This window comes from Mytilus edulis, chromosome 7 (genome assembly GCF_963676685.1).
Source record: "Mytilus edulis chromosome 7, xbMytEdul2.2, whole genome shotgun sequence".
Classification (NCBI taxonomy): Eukaryota; Metazoa; Mollusca; class Bivalvia; order Mytilida; family Mytilidae; genus Mytilus; species Mytilus edulis.
In genome coordinates this window covers 81073892-81086949 of record NC_092350.1, presented here as the reverse complement: position 1 = coordinate 81086949, position 13058 = coordinate 81073892, and the positions used below count along the sequence as shown (strand labels likewise).

The 13058-nt window shown below is 31.2% G+C and overlaps 1 long non-coding RNA gene across 1 annotated transcript; it reads right to left on the bottom strand.

The window, feature by feature from the left end:
* Positions 1-404: 404 nt before the first annotated feature.
* LOC139482366 (uncharacterized) lies at positions 405-7795 on the bottom strand. Its single transcript, XR_011654840.1, has 4 exons — positions 7630-7795; positions 6722-7193; positions 1184-1647; positions 405-639 (listed from the first exon to the last, which is right to left on the bottom strand). It is a non-coding gene; the product is annotated as an uncharacterized lncRNA (long non-coding RNA).
* Between the last annotated feature and the right edge of the window lie 5263 nt (positions 7796-13058).

Genomic DNA, 13058 nt, shown 5'->3' with positions numbered 1-13058 from the left:
CGGTTAAAGTGATATAACCAAATTCCTATACTTGATCTGAGTTTCCGGTAATAAGCATTGTGTTTAAGTTTCATATCATTTGGTTGACGCGAACTTAAGTTAGAGAACAGAAACGAAAACTTAACAGTGTTCCATTTGTAAAGAGGCATGATAACTCTAGAACTGGAAAAGACGCCATTCAAATTCAAACTCGATCTGTGTTTTGTGGTAATAAACATTGCATATTAATATTATAGGTATCATATTTTGTTGAGGAAAAAACTAAAGTTGGAGAACGGAAACCAATTTCGGGAAGTAAGGACAAAGGTTAAACTTAATTTAGCGGAGGGGACATAAAAATTAAAGAATACAGAAATGCGGGACCCCAATCCAGTACGTAAAGTCGTAGTCTTTTGAAAATAAAATTTCATTTCATAATTTTATTGATTTACAACAAAATAAACAACAAATAAATACAAATAAATTACTATAAAATAATATCATTATGTCAATATTAAATAAATAAGGAAATAAATCAGACATGAAAGAGAATTTCCATAATGTCAATGTTTGTCTTTCCTGAGTATATATTCTGCACTTCATGGTTACGTAGTCCAAATATCCCTTTTATGCACATTTTCCTTCTCCACTTCAAAAATCCTGAAATCATAAAAAATTTAATCATAAGAAATTGCAAAAAAATCCGACATTGTTCTAGTATAGATGTTTTGCTTAAAATGCACCTTTAAGTTACATTTCCTGTTTTAATCTTATGAATATACATTTGATATAAAGTAATTTGGCCTCGAGCGTATTAAACATAAAATATAGGTTCCTTCAGTAAAAAGTTAAAAATAGATTGTAATGCTTGTAATAACTGCAAACTCTCATAAATTGTAAATAAATGTAAAATGCGAAAGAATTGGTTTCACCTTCGTTCACAACTTTAATCATATTGAGTCACACGTTTTCTATATAACTCGAATAATTCAGTAGTTATATTCCGCTGATCTATACGATTACTTCATTGAGAAGGAGAGATAAATTGCGGGGAGGGACTGAATTATTCGGGTTATACATTTTTATACAAATATTGATGCAAAAAAGCTTCCGTTCTCAGTGAATTTGACAAATCGGTGCGATTTCATTAAAATACCAACACGCAAGTCAACATGAAACAAAGTTACATTATTTAACTCCTTACCTCATTATGCAGAGAAAGGTTGTCAAACGTTCTGTACACAGTGTGCTGTTATTCTTCTTCTTTTTCCTTTTTTATACTGCCTTTAAAGGAATGTATATTCTTTTTTCTTTCCCAGAATCCATTTTTTTCAGACTAGAAAGTTTCTTAGAACGTGCATGAATGCACGTACCATAGTTAAGTTATTATATCACAGATAAAACACGAGTTTGATTCTATTTTTCAGTTTGATTCCAAATAAACATAATCATGTGTATCTTTACTTTTAGTCGTAGGATAATCCATACAGTTCACATATATATTTTCAGAGTTTTGAGACTGAAGAAGAGGCAAGGCGGAAGAGCTTTGGAATGTTGACCAGCTTCCGGTACCAATACGGGACGGAACGTGCTGTTTAAGTCTGTCACGTGAAGATGTCACCATTTCTACATATCGTGGTTCTTCTGGTTGTTGTCTATCTACATACACTAAAAAATAAAGAAAGCGATGATTAAGTTTAAGAGTTTGAGAGTAGCTGGTGCGAATAGGGCTGACAGATGATTATTTTTGTTAAGTTGGAATTTACACCTCCCTTTATTTCAATTTTCTATCGTATCTTTAAACTTGGTGTACATATGAAAGAACGTTTAGAAACTTAAATGGTCTTGTGAACTTATAAGTATGTTCAATGTCTGCAAATTATACTATTGTGCCAAGTTAATTCATTACTCCTTGTATTTGTGATACAAACTATTGGAAAAAATATTTGTCTTTAAATTTTCCATATAACTTTTTCTTTTAGAAACTATGTCCACCAATATAAAGTTTAACGATAAAAAAATAACAATTCACCCATTTCTTTAGGAACGTGCCCTTTTAGATTTATTTTCTTTGAACGGACTTGAATCAAGAGCAGTTGAGGGCATTATCTGATTTTTAATCTGGTTTAAGGCAAAAGAACAACTTTTATTTTCACTGCTAAATGGTAATCAGACAATCTACTTTCAATCTTAAATGGTTTCATTCAGTCTGGTCTGTCTTATTGTAAATGTAAAGGGAAATTTTAAGTGACAATTTATTCTTCAATACCTAAAATAAACCTCACTCATCACAGTAAAAATAGAAGGGGCGAGTTTAATGTCTTCCGATGAAAGACTCAAGTGGTCACCTGCTTCGTACTCATTTTACGCTTGCTGGACAAAGGCTAATTTGAAGAACCCGCTAATAGCGCTAACAGTCGGGCCGAGAGTGTCGATAATTTATGTAAATTTGTATACTTCGAAAGGTAATTTACATTTAAAACCAGTAATCAATTTTGGTCATTTTCTTTAAAAAAATGTTTAACAATGGCACAAAATCTGTTGGAGTTCACACCATATCTACTTAACATAGGTCAAATTTCATCCATTCCTTGTGGCTATTTGAAAAACTGGACACTGGTCTTACACGTAAAACTAGCACGTTTGGCCAATATTGACAAATCTAAGAAGACAAATTTGCTTTACAAATGAGTTTTCGTGTGAAAATTCTCACGTCCTATATTCTAACAACTTTCAATTAAAAAAGGCAAAATCTGTCATTTTTACCAAAAAAAAAAACTATTTTCTGTTTTTATAATGCACTTAAATCAAGCATGTACTTACAGCCAACGTGAGAAAATATCGTTCGTGCATTGATAATATCGTGCTTTACATATATCTTGAATTATATATGCAAAGCTCTCAAGTGTCAATTTACCTTTTCTTTTGACAATTTACTAATCATGCACATGCATAGTTTGAGGAAAAGAATTTCTATATGTTATTTTCTTATGGAGGTTTAATTGCATGTATAATTTTGATAACTTCTTTTTAAATTCCTACGTATAAGTGTTTTTGAATCGTTTGTGAGTATGAGCGGGGACAATATAAAAGCCCTTTGTGTTACAACTTGCAAAGGTATGCGAAATATAAATTGATTTGTTTTACTATTGTAAATGGATATAAAAGGTACATTCATAAAGTTGTAAAATTATAAATAAAAGTCAGAGCTCCAGATAAGCTGCGTATTTGCGTGATCACGCAATACAAATAATAAAAAACCCAATGCAATTGCCCATTGCAGGGTTCAATAACCCAATTAATTCAAAGGAAAACCCAATTATATTCCAAAACCATGAGTTCTCAACCCTTTTATTGGCCCCCATTTGCGTTATTTACCCTTATCTGTTTACAGTCGTCGCGTAAACTATTTATATTTTTTATAATATTTATAATTGGAAATTTCCTTTCGTTCTAAAAATAGATCCCTGCATCAAGTAGCTGAAGAAATGGATCCCTGTTAGAGTTTGCCATTGCTCAATAGGTACACGTGTTTTTGAAAACATTTCGATCTTCCTGGCGTTTATCCAATTAACGTGTGTCATGTTGTCATATTTTTTTTTTGCATTGCTCGGGATTTATCATATTAACATACATTGAATTAAAACGAAAGTGAATGTTCGGTAAAAATATTGAATAGAAGCATGTTTTATGCTTCTTTTGAAAAGCTGAGGAAAAATTATAATGATAACAAGACTCAGCAAGTGTTTTAGGAAGCCGTCGAACACACGGGCGTGTGTGCGTACCTTAACGAGAACATTACTAATAAAAACAGGGTTTCCTCAAAAACGAATTTAGTTGCAAAAAGTGAAAGACCAAACACGTGAGGCCAAATCAATTATGACATGTTAAAGCATCAGAAAGCAAAAGTTCTAATAAAAGACAACTAAACCCAGATTTATGAAAATTGGAATAAAACAAAAACATTCAAGTATGATTAGAGTTTATAAAACTATTTAATTTTTTGTTTGTTTCATTTTACACTGGTCTCAGAATTTATTATATAAAGGTATAAGATGAGTGCCTGTGAATACACATATCCGTTTTTTTACAGTTTATATGTCTTTTTTGAGAAAATACAAAACTGACAGAAGGTTTGAAACGGAACAAAAAGTAAACCTACAATTGCTCCTCAGTGAATAAACTAAATAAAACAGCTAGCAAATAACCCTAACCCTAACCATAAACCAAATAAAACAGCTAGTCAAAGAAAGAAACATATTTAAGATGGAAAAAAATCTGGGGTTGATATTGCCTAAATATTCAATATTGTGTTGATGAAAAAACCCAATACATTAAGGAGCTTGGTGGTGAAAAACCCAATTTGATATTAACATTAGGGGTGAATTGGAATATATAATGCAATTAAAAAACTTTATCACCCAATTATATAAGAAAATGGTGGGTAAAAACCCCAATTTGTGAATTCTTATCTGGAGCTCTGATAAAAGAGTCATTTAAAAATATTTACAAAGAAATTCCACATATTTCAACATTGATTGTTAAAAATTTAAGAAAATATTGACATCGGATTGGATATAAGATCAACAATGTTCCCATTGACATTCGTCTTTGAAGATAGAAAGCTGTACTTTTTCAGTCAAAGAAACCAATTTCTCTCCAGAACAAAGCTTTAAGCCTAAAAAAATAGACTTTATAAATGAGTACACCGTCATATTTTTACGAGTCTGTCCTCAGTCATAAATAAAGTGGTCAACCTATGGAAGTTTGACAATGATAGTGCTGCTGGGATTTACAATTTTTAAATAGGATGGGTTAAGAGGACCATAGAAAAAGGGGGATGGGTAAAAAAATATCTAATTCTGAACCCGCTACTAGTAGTACAAGTAACATTGAAGAATACCTCAACTTTCTCCTAATTCATTTTGTAAATAAAAATTAAGTAAAAGATGACAATTGTTAGCCTCCAGAATCTTCTACATAACCTTCGCAAGGTCATTGACTCAAGGTCATTGATATTTGACTTTGTATCTGAACAAGTAACTTGTATGTAGTAAAAAGTATAAATTCTTCCTTATAAGTAAAACATAGCTTTTCGAAGAAAATTATACTGAAAACAACGTTATTATTCAACACTTTTCAAGCATTAAATTTCAAATTGAAATATACCCGTATGAATTTTTATGAAACCTTCTTAAGTTGAAAATGATATATGCAAAATGCATTAGAATGAATAAATTTCTATAGTATTATCTATACATTTGTATAGATATAACTTTACATAAGAGTTTAAACTTTTATCTCTATACGTAAGTATGTAGGTATAGCAAACGTAATGGTTTTATTTTGCAAAATCATTGGGTGGATCTACAATATGTAGGTAAAATATACATAAACTTGAAACTTTAAAGAAATTAGATGAGGCCATTATAAATTAACATTCTATGATAAGGGGATCCCTGCCTAGTCCTGACATGTCCAAAATATATACGATGAAATTTCAATGTTTCCCTACCTAGTCTTCCTTTTATATCTTAAATATTTACAATTAGTTTGCAATACATATTGCATATCAACCTATGTTTCTTAAGTCAAACTCAAAACATGCTTGTCGGGTCTCGATGTTTTATTGCAGAAAGCGTCAAACGTCATGAACGTACGGTAGAAAAAACACACACATTGAAATGTGAAAAAAAATCCCGTCAAATTCAGAAGTAAACCCACACATCAGAACTATAAGAGGCAAGTGTTCAAATTAATTTACATGCGAAGTATTTGGCCTTGGACCTCATCGAAGAGGCATTTGTCGAAAGCACATAGATGCTGCAAAATGGTACAGTGCATTATAAGATAGTAGGTTCGTGCAACTTAGTATTGGACGATTAACGTCCAGTAGCGAATATTACACATTTATTCCTTTGAATACTTTACACAACAGATGCGTTACGGTAACTTGCAGTCAAACTTCAGTTTAAGTTTTAAACAAAAGAATGTCTGAAACAGGAGAATCGTTTTAGATAAAGATCATTATTATGCAGAACAAAAAAGACTTGTGAGAAATATGACAATTATAAAAATTTAAACAAAAGACGCAATGTAACTACAATGGATAACTGTGTTTTGGTTGAAATGAAATAGCTGAAAGAAAAGTAAAAACGGACAAAGATAGTATATCATATTGAAGGTTTTGGGAACTGAGTACAACGGACAAAGAAAGCATATCATATTGTAGTTTTTAAAAGGAAGAAAGTACAATTGATTTTTATATCGTTTCAAACACAAGTTTCCTCAGTCTGGGTGTAAAACAAAGGAAAATATTTAAAGAATTCATCCAGAGAATAACTATAGATAATTCGATAAGTCACTTAGGGTTAGTACATGTACATAGTTGCGTGACAGTCAATCTTTTTTCAAGCATTATATCTTTGAAATGTTGGTACATTCCCTACTATATTGTACAAGCAAGTGGTGTTGCGAATTGAGTACAAGACGACAAATAAAGACAGAAACCCCAATAAAGATTAAAGAAAAATTATCAGACAGCAAAAGGTTTTAATATTCAACAAAAATGTTCTAAAACGATAGTAGTCCGTCAACGCCTCTTTAAATTTGTTAAAAAAAAATTATGACGTTCTATTCTTTTAACAACATACGTTCATTTCAAATTGATCTGCCCAGCTAGCGCTGTTTTAGCCGGACAATTTTTCATACTTTAATTTTTCAAATTGTTACTTTCTCATACCTGGGTTGTAAATTATTTCTTTGTCTTTTCTTTTCCAAACAAAACAGGCAACAATGACGTAACCAGCAATGCAGACACACAGAAAACAAAGTATTCCTAAAAGAACCATTGCTATGGTAAACCAGTGGTGGCTATCAAAGCTTTCCGTACTTTTGTTGCTTCCTTCAACTTTGGATTCGGTAGACTTTTGTTCTGTTTTGGATTTCTGTTTGAAGTTGAAAGTCCAGTCTTTCCAACGTCCGCATTGGGTGTCCGTATATTTTCCACAAGGTTCAAGTATTATATTGTTAATCGGGCATGCCGTACATTTATTGCACTGTGCTTCATTGACGCTGTAATATTGGTTGAAACTGCAAGATGGTCGTGCACAAGCACATGCAAGTAATGTAAGCACAATTGCAAAGATAGCTTGCAACTTCATGTTGTATTTATCCAAATGAATGAAATATATCCGTTTATATGTTATGTTTACCTGAAAAGTAATTAAAACAGGTGTCAAAATAATTAATTGGTTAATTACCAAATAACGCTAATTCAATTACATCTGTCTGGGTGACAGCTGATTATAAACTGTCAGGATCAGTAGAGATCGCATGTAAAAGTCATCAACATTATTTTACGTAAAATCTTGGACACTTTTACGACCCCTCTTTTACAAATGCATGTGATGCAAGATATTTTTCATCTTTGCAAAACATACAATGAGTGAATATAATCATTTGCTTTATAAGATATGTTCTCTATAAAAAAAAAATACGTATTTCAAACGAAACTGTCGGAAAATTAAATCATGTCTATTTATAGATTTTTCATTTTTCTGTTTGATATATATTAGATACTGTTCCCAGTTTCAAGGTAAAAATAAGTAATTAACGAAATAGGTAAGTATAAAAATGTTAAAAACTTACTGTTGCTCGATATAATCCAAACTATCAACTGATGAAATAATGATCCAATTTTCCGTTTTTATTATATTTCTTGAGACATGTTATACACTTGTTCACGTTCAAACTGACAAGTTGATTCTTGTTCAAATCCTTATTTACTGCCTGGATACAAGTACCGTAAAACCCCGCCTCCTTAAAAATAACGACCAATCAAAAATTGTTATTGATTGTCATTCAAGGTTTTTCTCAGGTTGTTTTCATTGATAAAGTTGACAAAGGAAAATATATCCGCTGGTGCATTAAAGTTATCAAAATAAAATCTTCGATTTTTGTTGTTAGACTCGAATGACGAGTAAATTAATATTTAAAAAGTTATTTCATTTCGCCATCGGGTTGAAACAGACGGCACAAATTCACGTGCGGGATAGAACAGCTGGCAACCATGTTATGACAAGTTTATCTAACAAGTCTTCAATAATGTTGATTTTTGATACTCGAGAAAGATAAAATTTTGAGTGTAGCCTCTAGAAGGAAATTTTTTGTTGTGTCAATTTATTTAACATCAAAGTCAGGTCTCATCAGGTAGCTTACAATTTTGTCAGACTGATGTACCGATAAGAACTTAATTGATAGTGTACAAATGTAGATAAATTGAAATTAATTTTTGTTAGTGGAGTATAGATATAATGGCATTTTAATGATACGGCATGTAAAATTGTATCATAATTCAAATGAATTCTGTATTACACAAATTCCTTACTATTTTGTGTAAATTAAGAAAAGGAGCTTGAGTAAACACCGCAGTTAAACAATCATTAATAAAAGTGTAATGAACCCGAAAATTAAGCACGATGGGCAGAATGAAAAAAAACACTAAAAATCATACAACTGCACGAGACACTACATTAAAATATAAAGAGTAATTAATACGAGTCCTACACAATATCTGGGATTAACCCAGGTCCCTGAAAGGCCGTTCGTAGTTCTAAGTCGTTCCACTAGCAGCACCCAGATTTTTAGCTACATATTTAATTTCATCCTAAAATAAGTTTCTCTGATTTAATGTCACCGAATACAATTTTTTTTTTAAACACATTGTAATTGCATAAAGTGAGATGAATCGTGAAATTGATTGAAGTACGACATACATCCAGTTGCAAACATTTCAAACGTTTAAGAACGATAACTCATTTTTAATTATGGATCATTAAACAGTTGCAATGCATGGATGATAAAAACAAGAATTTGGAGGTGAGAGGGAATTATTGATATGAACACAATGCATTGCTTGTATATAGCACGAGTCACCAAACAAACTCACATGTATTACCACAAGACGCAGCTACGTCGGTCGAGGTGGATCCATCCCAGGATAAAAAGGGTGATGCCAGTCCAACCATAGGTCCCCATTTAAAACCATTGATCGTAAAACAAAATCTCAACTCCCCCTTGGATCCGATTTTGACTGACGTGTCTTTACATCCCGCTCATTTCAGAGCGAATTAAGCTATGAAGAAACTTCGACAGCATAGGTATACAGGAGATTAAGTGAATACAATGATCAAAACGAGATATTTATCATAAAAATTAAGAATGCAGTTTTTGTATTCACATATATATTCTTCTTTTTCTTAAAATGAAGAATCCCCATATTCTTTAAGAAAGGACATGTATTTTTTGTCTAGATATTGTTGATACGTGCTATTTTAAACTTTATACCTTTTTTTCTTTTCTAAATAATACAATCGAGAAATAGATATTCAATATTCTTTAAAAAAATTAACAAAAAGCACTTTGTTTTTTAAGAAAGAAAGCAAAAAGCCAACTTATTATTTCTTATATTTTCCCTTTCAGTTCTGATTGTTTACCAACAGATGATCGTAAATCTGTTGCATAAAACATGTCCCGTCAAATGCCAGCCACTAATTACTGATAAGCATGACGCCTGATAGTGTCGTTCATACTAATCTAATTAATTTTATCATTAATTAATATTGATCATAATACGGGTCGCGTCAATTAGCGATACGGTGAAGAATGTCAATGATAGACGATTAATTGAGCGTTTATGTAAGAAAATAAACAAAGAAAGGATTAATTTTCATTGATATGAGGGGCAGTAAGGATATTTGTTTATCTACAGAAACTATTTGAGATGTCTATGAAGTTTTATTGTTAGAACAACACATGTAATAAATACGAAATTTTCCCACCATACAGAAAATTATATCCAAGGGACTGATTCATTCCACAAATTCCAGTTGCGCAAGTTTGACAGAGTGAGAGAAAATTCACACACCTCTTCTCTTGAATGCGAAGAGAAATATGTATTTTTTTAATGTGTTGAAAAGTTGAATATTATTATTCAGCGAGTTTTAAGACCGAGAGCTTATATGAATATTCGTACTTTTACTTTTTATGCGAAACTGTGACATATCTCAGTGTTCCGTTTCCAAATTCGAAAACCTCTGTAATTGAGATCCCGTATATCATAAAATTGGGAAAGGAAATCATATCAAGTTTTATATTAATAGTTTAAATGTTTATGATGCTCAATAGTCACCGCGATACAGCGCCTAGGTGGCGGAAGACAAACTACAATTCCGCCAATTGTCAAAGTCAATTTTTATAACAGACATAAGATTTGTATCAATAACTAATTGTTTTTCGTCTATAAACATTCATGAACTATTTCCCAATGGACGTTAAAAACCCAGCAACCAACCAACCAACCAATCAATCAATCGAAAAATGAAAAGAAATGGAAGGAAAGAAAGAATTTCATTACATAATTTAAAACTATTAAGAGGGGTAAATTTCAACGGTTATGATGGGTCATTATTGATGCTGTAACAGGTCAAGCATAGATCTAGATTGCTGTTAACTGTTACACCTTTTTTAATCGTGAACTTGCTGTTATTAAGAATTCTGTGCATATGACATAAACAAGTAACTAAGAATAAAACCGTTAAAAACCTAAAATACGCTTCTTGGTTTAAATAGTATGGTAGACCACTAGGTCATAACCCCTTTTCCGTCTCAGTCTCAGCTGGTTCCCTGTTGACTACTACAGTTCTTTGTTCGTAGACTTTGAGTAAAGCGGAATACAAGCGGATTCCAGTTTACTCCCAGTCTTACATGCGCAAAGATTAAACTCACAAACATTGAAAATTCTTTTTATTTCTAAAAGAAAAACTCTCAATATATAGGTCCTTAGATCTTATTAGATTTATATTGCTTTTGTTCAAACTGTATCTCCTTGAAAGTTTCCTGTTTATAACTCAATGTCTAAATATATACATGTACTGTCTGAAGAATGATGTCGTGAAAATCCTCTTGGTGTTAATCTGTTTATTCTAAACAAAGCGGTCCTTATGACAAAGAACAAAGCATCGAAATCCGGAATAATTTCTCATAATCCCGGAAATCCTGACTGTTCCGTTACATCCGTCTTTTATATAAACCCAAGTTAAAGATTGTAAAGAAAACAGAGACCTATTATCTTTAAGAAAAACATTTAAATATCCCTGATGCAAGGACGTTCTTCCTATATAATAGCTGACTATAGCTATATAATAGACATAGAAGATATATCACAATTTCGGTGTAGATAAAATAAGGTCTAAATTGGGTTTATACTTTACGCTTTTGAGAACAATGGTCTAAACAATAATTCAGAGTGAAAAAATGTTATTTAAGAATTGAATGTTTCTTTTTGTAAATTTATTGGGGTGTAAAAGCGTTGACCGAAGTACATTTTGTATGAAGCGCGGAAGCGCTTCATTCTAAAAATGTACGCACGGTCTTCGCTTTTACAACCCTATAAAGTTACAAAAAGAAGCATCCAATACTTATAATTACATTTTTTAGCTATGATCATGAAAACACGAATTTTATATATTTTATTATTTAATTCACCTGTGCACTTTATTGTTGGAGCACGTGTTATCATAAGTGAAAAGTTGTAATGAGCAATGCAACTGCTTACGGAATAACACGTGATGTGCAGTTAGCCAATCAGAATAAAATATTATATTTATTTATTTATTTATTCATGAAATGCACATTTATACCCCTGGGGGTTGAAGGCATATACAAACAATACAATACAATATACACAATGGAAAAATGAACATATTAAACATCATATATAAATGATAAAACAGTAATATTTATGCAGGCGTTGTGTCCACTCCCCTCAGTGCAAATGATTTTTTAATGAACGGAACAGTAAGCTGCATAATATCAAATGAAGATAGAATTAATTGTAATCTATCTGTTTCAGACAATGTAAAGTATTCTGGACATATTATTTATATCTTTTTCAAGCTGATTTATTAATTTTACATTTTAAGAAAAAGTGGGTTTCATCTTCAACCGCATTTATATTACAATGTTTACATATTCTATTTTCTCTTAGAATTCTTTTATATCTACCCCTCTCTATTTCCAAGAAATGGTCACTTACTCGCATTTTACATAATAATTTTCTATTTTCAAAACTATTTTTAGAAATGTATTTGTCTATTTCATATTTTGTTTTTATTTTACTGTACAAGAATATTTTACTGGTTTTATTAGTTAATTTTAATTTTTCAAAGAAAATATTTTCAAAGCTATCTTTTAGTTCTTTTTTAATATTTTTTGAGAATGAACTCTTCTCTTGTTTATAGTTTATATCCTGTATTTTATTTATGTCTAATTTATTTACATTGGCTATATTTTCTACATATGAGAACCATGAAAATATACCGTTAGTGCTAAGCCATTTAGATAAACAGAAAGCATCATATAATAAAGGGTTATTTTCATCACTAGAAATTCTTGCTAAGTACTTCAATGATTGTACCTTAATAAAGACATCTATCGGATACTGAGCTAGTTCTGCTCTTGCAGCTATATTGACAGATTGTTTACTAAGCCCCAGTACATATTTGCAAAATTTTAAATGTGTCTTCTCCACTTGGCTACTATCAATCATTGCTAGAATATCAAATTTACTCATGTCTTTAATTTGTGCTCGTCTTTCAGCTCTTATTATTTTTTCATAAAAATCCATATTCCAAATTTCAGAGTTATACATGAGAATAGGTTTAACTAGTGATTCAAACAATTTTTTGTATAGTTTTATAGACACATTTTCTAAAGGAGAAAGATACTTAAAAATAGAAAACAAAACTTTAGTACCTTTCTTAGCCAATTCAGTGTGTGATGGAGTCAATTTCCCAGATGCTTCAATTATATTTCCAAGATATTTAAAACTTTTTCTAGTTTGTGACCATTTAAGTAAAAATCATATTTATTATATTAAATATTTTTCTGTTGAAAGACCATTATTTTAGTTTTTTGTGTATTTATTGTGAGCTGCCACTTATTACAATAAGAATTTAGTTTATTTATAGAGTTCTGTAAACCTTCAGGAGTTTCAGATAATAACAGAATGTCATCTG